This window comes from Echinops telfairi, unplaced genomic scaffold (genome assembly GCF_000313985.2).
Source record: "Echinops telfairi isolate 266 unplaced genomic scaffold, ASM31398v2 ScPeMD7_7469;HRSCAF=8507_1, whole genome shotgun sequence".
Classification (NCBI taxonomy): domain Eukaryota; kingdom Metazoa; phylum Chordata; class Mammalia; order Afrosoricida; family Tenrecidae; genus Echinops; species Echinops telfairi.
In genome coordinates, this window is record NW_022111373.1 from 72846840 (window position 1) to 72854484 (window position 7645).

Here is a 7645-nt window from a genome sequence, read left to right on the forward strand (position 1 = left end):
GCTGTGAGCTCCCTGACTCCGAGGTTCCGCCCGGAGTGTGGCGTCTCCCGGAGGTGACACGTGTTCCCCTGGGCTCGAGTGTGCGGACAGAGGCGTAAAATGCACCCCTTGTGACCGGGAAAGACGCACGACGACCCACCACCACCCCTTGCCCCCAGGTGGGAAAGGGCGCTCCGGTGCAGACTGCGCACCTGGGGGAGGCAGGTGATTGACCCCGCTTTGCGCGCGGGCAGCTGGCGAGACCTCGGCACCTGCCTCCGCCGGGGCCCCGCCCTCACTGATGAATTTTCCACAGCGATGAATTTTCCACAGCCTTCCCCCCCACCTGGGAACCCCAGCCGGCCCGCTTCCGGGCCCTCGGGCGCTGGGCTGCTTCGAAATTACGGAGACCAGCTTCGGCTCTGCCGACCTGGCTGGTTCCTCGCAGGTTTGGCAAGCCGATTCGATTCGGTGCCAAGGTCCAGCCCTTGCACCCATCCTCCTGCATCTGCAAAATGGCTACTTCTCCGGAAACGATACGGGGTGGGTGTGAGGGTGGCTCAGGTCCGAAGGTCGGGGTTCACAGATGATGTTGGTGGATGACAATAAGATGCCCGATTTTGTTTACATGCAGGCGTGTGGGGTGCAAAATTACAACACTGTGTTTTTCTTCTTCCAGTTCTCTCTACCCAAGCCCCTGGAGGAGGTTACTGAAAAAAACGTGTATGGGCAAGGAACGCATTTACACTGAAAAGTCATCCTTCCTTTCCCCCACATCCTTTCCTTACTGCCCTCGCAGAACAGCACTTGGGACAGGCGACAAAGAGCCAGAATCCCTTTGATTTGGTGGTACCCAGAATTGGAAGGACTTAGATTTTATCTCCCTGGCTTTTTTTGAGACTGGCACATAAGTCACCCTGAAACTATTCCTTGCTCCGTGTGAAACCACTAGCGAGAAGTGATGGAGGAAGAGTGTGGGTGCTGAAAGCTCTTCTTATTGAGACCCAAGTTGGAATCTGAGACGAAGCAGCTGCTTTTCCAACTGACTGACTAGGAATGTATATTATTCAGCAGCAATGGACATGGACGATGACCACCGTGCTATGTGGTCCTAAATGATGAAAACAGAACAAACTACTGTGCTGTGGTATCCTCAGAATCTACCTGCAGCCTGGCGCACCGCAAGTGCTCAGTACAGGTGTAGGGTTCACTTCAGATGCTAAGGATGCAACCCCCGACATTGTGTTACATTGTCATTTTCTAAGTCTGTAAAAGGTTAAAGACTAAAAAAGCATCTGCACGCATTTCAAACCCTTCCTGTTGAGTTTACTCCAGTTCATAGCCCTACAGCCCAGAGTAAAAATCTCCTCTAGGGTTCCCAACCCCTGTACTCTACAAAAGCCTGCTGCCACATCTTTCTCTGGGCTGGTGAGTTCTAACCCCCCATCTATAGATTAACAGCCTAAAATGTAGAGAGCCATCAAACCCCATTGCCTCCAAGTCCATTCTGATCTGATAGAGGGCCCTAAGACTGCAAATCTTTAAGAGAACTACTTAATCTTTCTCCCAAGGAGCAGCTGGAGAGTTTCAACCACTGACCTTGACAGTGAACAGCGTTGATGCTATCTAATCAGTTCCAACTCCTATGGGCCCTGTGTCCAATAGAAAAAGCACTGGCCAGCCCTGCACCCTACTCACACTTGCAGTCAATGCTCACACTTCTTCCTCGTTTCCACTGACCCTCTACCAAGCATGATGTCCTTCTCCAGGAACTGGCCCCTCCTAGTAACATTTCTCACTATCCGTGCTTCTAAGGAGGAGTCTAGCCGGACTTCCTCCAATATATATTGATTTGTCTTCTGGCAGTCCACAGTACTTTCAATATGCTTCCTACTTACTGCCTCACAAGCATTATTTGGATGTCTGACTGGGGCAAGGAGGCCCAGCCCTTGTTCTTATCTTCCTGCTCATTTTGTTCATAGTCTTCCCGCTCCAAAGCCTAACGTTACCCAGCTGCTCCGCCTCTCACTGCCTTGATCTTCACTGCCTCCATCTGGTTTCCAAATAAGACTATCAGCACCTATTTATTATGCATCTTCTATGTTCCAAGACAATGACGATCAGCTGAGCCTGCACCTCAGCTAGAAAATTCCAGGTATGCGGTTTGCAGTTGATGAAACCAGCATCTAATACAAAGGTGTACAGACTTACCTAGAATAGTGTTTTAAAATGCAGACACCCAATTCTGGCTGAGATTCTACTTTAAGACATCAGAGGTGGAGAACCCTGAATCTACATAGTGTGCTATATTCTGTTATGCACACAGATAGAGGTGAGAACGGGGAAACTTCGTCACATATTTGGACATGTTCTCAGGAGGGACTAGTTCCTGGAAAAGGACATCATGCTTGGGTCAGCAAAGAGAGGAAGGAAACAGGAAACAGGTCTACTCTCCTATACTCCTGAAAAGCCTATCGGCAGTCAGCAGTGTGGTATATTTCTCCTCTTAGATAGAACTGCTCCTTTCTGCCTCTGCCTTTGCTCCCCTGCTGCACGCACCACCACGTCTCACAACATCCTCAAAGTAGTTATTGCTCTGTTCTATTCATTTCTAATTAATTGTACACACACACAACAATAAGCACCTTGAAGGCAGGATTAAACTTTAAAGAGGTCTCTCCAGCATATGATACCGAGCAGGCAAACAGGCATGAACCGACTAAAATGCCCATCATCTTTGCTCTCGTTACTGAGATAACTCTCAAGTGGGTCTCCTATTTTTTGCAAGTATTATATTCCTAAAAAATAATTTTGAGCAAGTACTCCCTTGCTTAAAACTCTTCAGAACTTTCTTGTTGCTTCCAGGATATGTACAATCATTAGCATCATCGGGCCTTCATAACTTGGCCTCAACCCACCCTCCAGCCTTGACCCACACTGCCTTCACATGTATCTTTATTTATGCATCGGCTTCCATTTCCTCAATTTTTTCAGTTTCAACTCTTGAAGTGTAATTTATGTAATGGGTGTAGTGGGTTATGATGAGCATATTTTAATAAAAATGGAATACGAAATATTGAAGGACAGAGCACATGGCAGATATATGATGCCAAAAAATACTACAACGTTCCAAAAAGCTTCGTTAAACAATATACCAATGTGAAGCCATTGCTTTTTGATCTATCCTCCATTCCTAAGGGTTCACAAAATTTTTGATTCTGTGGTAGTTATATGTGTCACACTTAAAAGTTCCTTCTTACTAAGGAAGTCACTGTAAATGGAAAATTCATCAAGGACTAATTTGTTTTATTATGATGATGATGACATTTTGCAGTACTTTTCACAGTACGTTTCAAGCCATTGTAAATACTTGTAAAAATAAAAGGACTAAACTGAAGGAATAGCAGAACTTAAAAAAAAACAACAGTAGAGCTGCACCAACCACTGATAAGCAGTGTGGCCTTCATTTTTTTTTTTAACCCCCGTACTTTTATTGGGGGCTCTTACAGCTCTGATCACAATCTATATCACAATCCAGTGTGTCAAGCACATTTGCACATATGCCACCGTCATCATTTTCAAAGCATTCTCTTCCCACTTGAGTCCCTGATATCAGCTCCCCAATTCTTCCCCTTCTCTCCCTCACAAACCCTTGATAAGTTATAGATTATTATTTTCATATCTTACATCATCTTCCATCACCCCTCACCTACTTTTCCATTATTTTTCCCCCTGGGACCTGGTTCTTTAATCGTGCATTCTTTTCAGAATTGGGACTTTTTAAAACTGCTGCGGGATGCGGGACAAATTGTTAAAAATCGGGATGTCTGGTCACCTTATTCTAGATTGATCCTTGTGATCGATGCCCCCTTTCTCTCCCCACCCTCCCCTAATCCTCCTGGTATGTCTACTCTCATTGTTGGCCCTGAGGGGTTTATCTACCCTAGATTCCCTGTGTTCAGGCTCTTATCTGTAGCAGTGTACATGCTCTGGTCTAATCTGATTTGTAAGGTAGAATTGAGGTCATGATAGTGGGGGGAAGGAAGGACCAAAGAACTAGAGGAAAGTCGTGTGTTTCATCGGTGTTATACTTCACCCTGACTGGCTCATCTCTTCCCTGTGACCCCTCTGTGAGGAGATGTCCAATTGTCTACAGAGGGGCATTGAGTCTCCACTCTATGCCGCCCCCAACCCTATTCACATTGGGTATGATTTTATTCTGGGTCTTAGATGCCTGATACCTGATCCCATCAACACCTCGTGATCGCATAGGCTGGTGTGCTTCTTCCATGTGGGCCTTGTTGCTTCTCAGCTAGATGGCCACTTGTTTATCTTCAAGCCTTTAAGACCCCAGACGCTATTACTTTTGATAGCTGAGCACCACCGGCTTTCTTCACCACATTTGCTTATCTGCACCCATTTTGTCTTCAGTGACTGTGTCAGGAAGGTGAGCATCATGGAATGCCAGTTTAATAGAACAATGTGTTCTTGCATTGAGGGAGTACCTGAGTGGAGGCCCAGTGTCCATTTGCAACCTTAATTCTTAGCATATACATATGAATACATAGTTCGATTCTCCTCTCATTTTATATATATATTTACATATGGACATGCCTGTATTTAGACCTCTATAAAAGTCCTTTGCCTACTGGTTCTTTCCTCTATTTCCTTTCACTTTCCTCTTGTCCCACCGTCATGTTCAGCCTTCATTCGGGTTTAGTAATTCCTCGTTGCTGCATTGCCCTTGATTAAACCCCACTAGGCATCCTACGTCCTTCTTTCCATTGATTTTAGTTCATTTGTTATTCCCTCATCCCTGGGTTGGTTCCCCCCAACCCCTACCCCTTCCTTTCTCTCACCTCACCTTCTCCTTTATCACCACTGGAACCATTAGTCCCGTTCTTTTCATCTCTGAATTATTTATCCTGCCTGTCTTATCTAGATAGACAGGAAGATACATTAGTGAATGCAAATACCAGGCAAAGCCAAATAAAACAACAAAGGAAATCAAAACCAACAACAGCAACCAAAAACAAAACAAAATAACAATAACAAAAAGAAAGCCACTGATAAAAATGAAAAAGCTGATAAATAGTTCAAGGTCTATTGGTCTTTGTGAGTGTTTTCCAGTTGCATCTGATGGGGTGCCACACTCTGTGTCCAAAGTCTATTTTTGGTATTCCCCGGGGATTTCATCACTTTGCTACCCTTGCTGCTCTGTTGCATGCCCTTAGTGTTTCGCCCCAGCCTGATGGGGTCAGATTGTGCACTATTCCCACACTGTGTCTCCAGTGTTGTCCCCCGCAGTGCTAAGGTTTGGTGAGGGACATCATGTCTCCTGGTGGGGTTGGGCCTATGGTCCTCTCTGTGCGTTGTCTGCTCCGAGCTGGAATATTGTCCTCAGGGCTTGGTGGGCCAGGATGTCCTCTCCTCCCTCTCCATCCCTTTGCATTTCTCCTATGTGCTCTAATCTGACGCACCCCTCTCCTCAAGCTGTAGCCCAAGTGCTGCCCTCTGAAATGCATTCTTCTGAGGGGGATGGGGGGGTGTTAATTTGGCCTTCTTATGGCCCTACAGAACTGCCTCACTTCTCCCATATTATCACAGCTTGCACTCTTGGACACACCGGGAAGTACTTGAGTTTTGAAGACAAGTTTCCACTACTGCCTCACTATCAATCCACAAACTTCTATTGAGCATACCTGGGATAAATACCTGTCTTTGACCTTCAAGGGAGCCTGACATATTAAAGGTTCAGTCTGAGGACCAGGACAAGGATAAGGCCGGAGAAATGTCTGTTAAGTGCTCCCAAGTCAGTTCTGACAACCGTAGGAAACACTGCCTGCTCCTGCCCTCTCATCACTGCCTTTGCTATGCCTGAGCCACTGTGTCGATCCGTCTTGTTGAAGGTCTTCTTTTTTACTGACCCTCTGATTCACCAAGCATGATGGTCTTCTCCAGGGGCTGTTCTCTTCTACTTGAGAGGAAGTCTCGCCATACTGGTTCTTAGGAGCCTCCAGCTACACTTTTTCCAAAGCAGATGTATTTGTTCTTCTCAAAGTCCATGGTACTGTCAGTATTCTTCACCTACACTTTAATCAGAGGGCATTCATTATTCTCCGGTCTTCACGTTCACAATTGAATGTGACATGACTCGGGGCAGGCACACCTGAGTCCTCACAATGACATCGCTGCTTAAGAGGTCTTGTGCAGAAGATTTCCCAGTGCCGTACATCGCTTGATGTCCTGTCTCCTACTTCCTGAGAGTTGATTGTGGATCCAAGTAGAAGGAAACCCTGGACAACTCCATTATCTGCACCATGATGATCATGATGATGATTTTCATTAGTCCAATTGGGAGGTTTTTCATTTTCTTTATGTAGAGGATCGATCCATAGGCAGCTGTACTCATTATTTTCATCAGTAAGTGGTCCAAATCTTCAGTTTTCAGCAAACAGGCCTGTGTAATCTGAATATCACAGGTTACGAATGAGCCTTCCTGCAATCCTGGTCCATCGTTCTTCTTATGTGTTCCATCTTCTCCAATTATTTACTCACCACACAGATGGGATAAATGTCATGAAAGGATACAACCTCAACACACACCTTTGCTGATTGTCAACAATGCAGACCGTATCCCATTGTTCTGATCAAATGACTACCTCTTGATGTTCCGTTTCCTCATCTGCACAGTGAAATGTTCGGGAATTCACACCTTTCTCAATGGGATCTTTGTTAATTATGTAATCTTTTGTCAACTTGCAAAGGGGTAGAGTTTTGCCTGTCAATCAGGTTGCAGCTTGACAATCTCATTTGGATGCACGGTGAAGATAAATAGTTCATTGGGGCCAGACACTCTCTGCTTTGTCTTCCTGCTGACAAGCCACATAGAGCTACACTGATGCAGCCAGAGCCCTGGAACTGGAGGTGCCATGTGGAGACCCACGCCAGCACTGAGATGCTTACACTACCACTGGACCCACAAGACTTTCCACCAAGAGACCTGTGCACTACCCACATTCAGCTTCGTTGCGTGAGTTGCATGAGTCTGAAGAAGGATTTATAGACTAGTATTGGACACATGAGCTAATATTGGACTTAAGAGTTTGATCTGGTTTGGGCTGGGATGTTTTCTTGATATGCAACTACTCTTTGATAAAAAGTTCTCTCTTATACACATATGCGTTTCTATGAATTTGTTTCTCTAGGCAACCTGGACTAACACAGGATCCATAGTTTGTTATGATCCACACCGTTGGTTGCCTTCAAATAATCAATCAAACACAAGTAAAATTTTTTCTAGTCTTCTCTGCTTCCACCCAAGATCCATCTGACATCAGCAATGATATTTCTCATTCCACCTCTTCTGAATCTGGCTTGAATTTCTGCCTGGTCTCTGTTGGTGTACTGCTACAAATAATTTTTTGGATTAACATCAACAACATTTTACTTACATATGATACTAATCATATTGCTTGATCATTTCCCATTCATTGGGTCACCTGGCTCTGGAATGGGCACAAGCATGGATCTCTTCCCTTCAGAGACAGCTAGCTCTCTTCCCCATTTCTCCAGTGATGCATTGGCTTGATAGCAGGCCTCAAAAATATTTGTTGAATGAATGAATGTATCAAACAGCAATAATAGTATTACCTCTAATTGGGAG

At 45.2% G+C, this 7645-nt stretch overlaps 1 long non-coding RNA gene across 1 annotated transcript; it reads left to right on the top strand.

The window, feature by feature from the left end:
- The first annotated feature begins 61 nt into the window (after positions 1-61).
- LOC123521117 lies at positions 62-1290 on the top strand. Its single transcript, XR_006679594.1, has 2 exons — positions 62-158; positions 659-1290. It is a non-coding gene; the product is annotated as an uncharacterized LOC123521117 (long non-coding RNA).
- The last annotated feature ends 6355 nt before the right edge of the window (positions 1291-7645 follow it).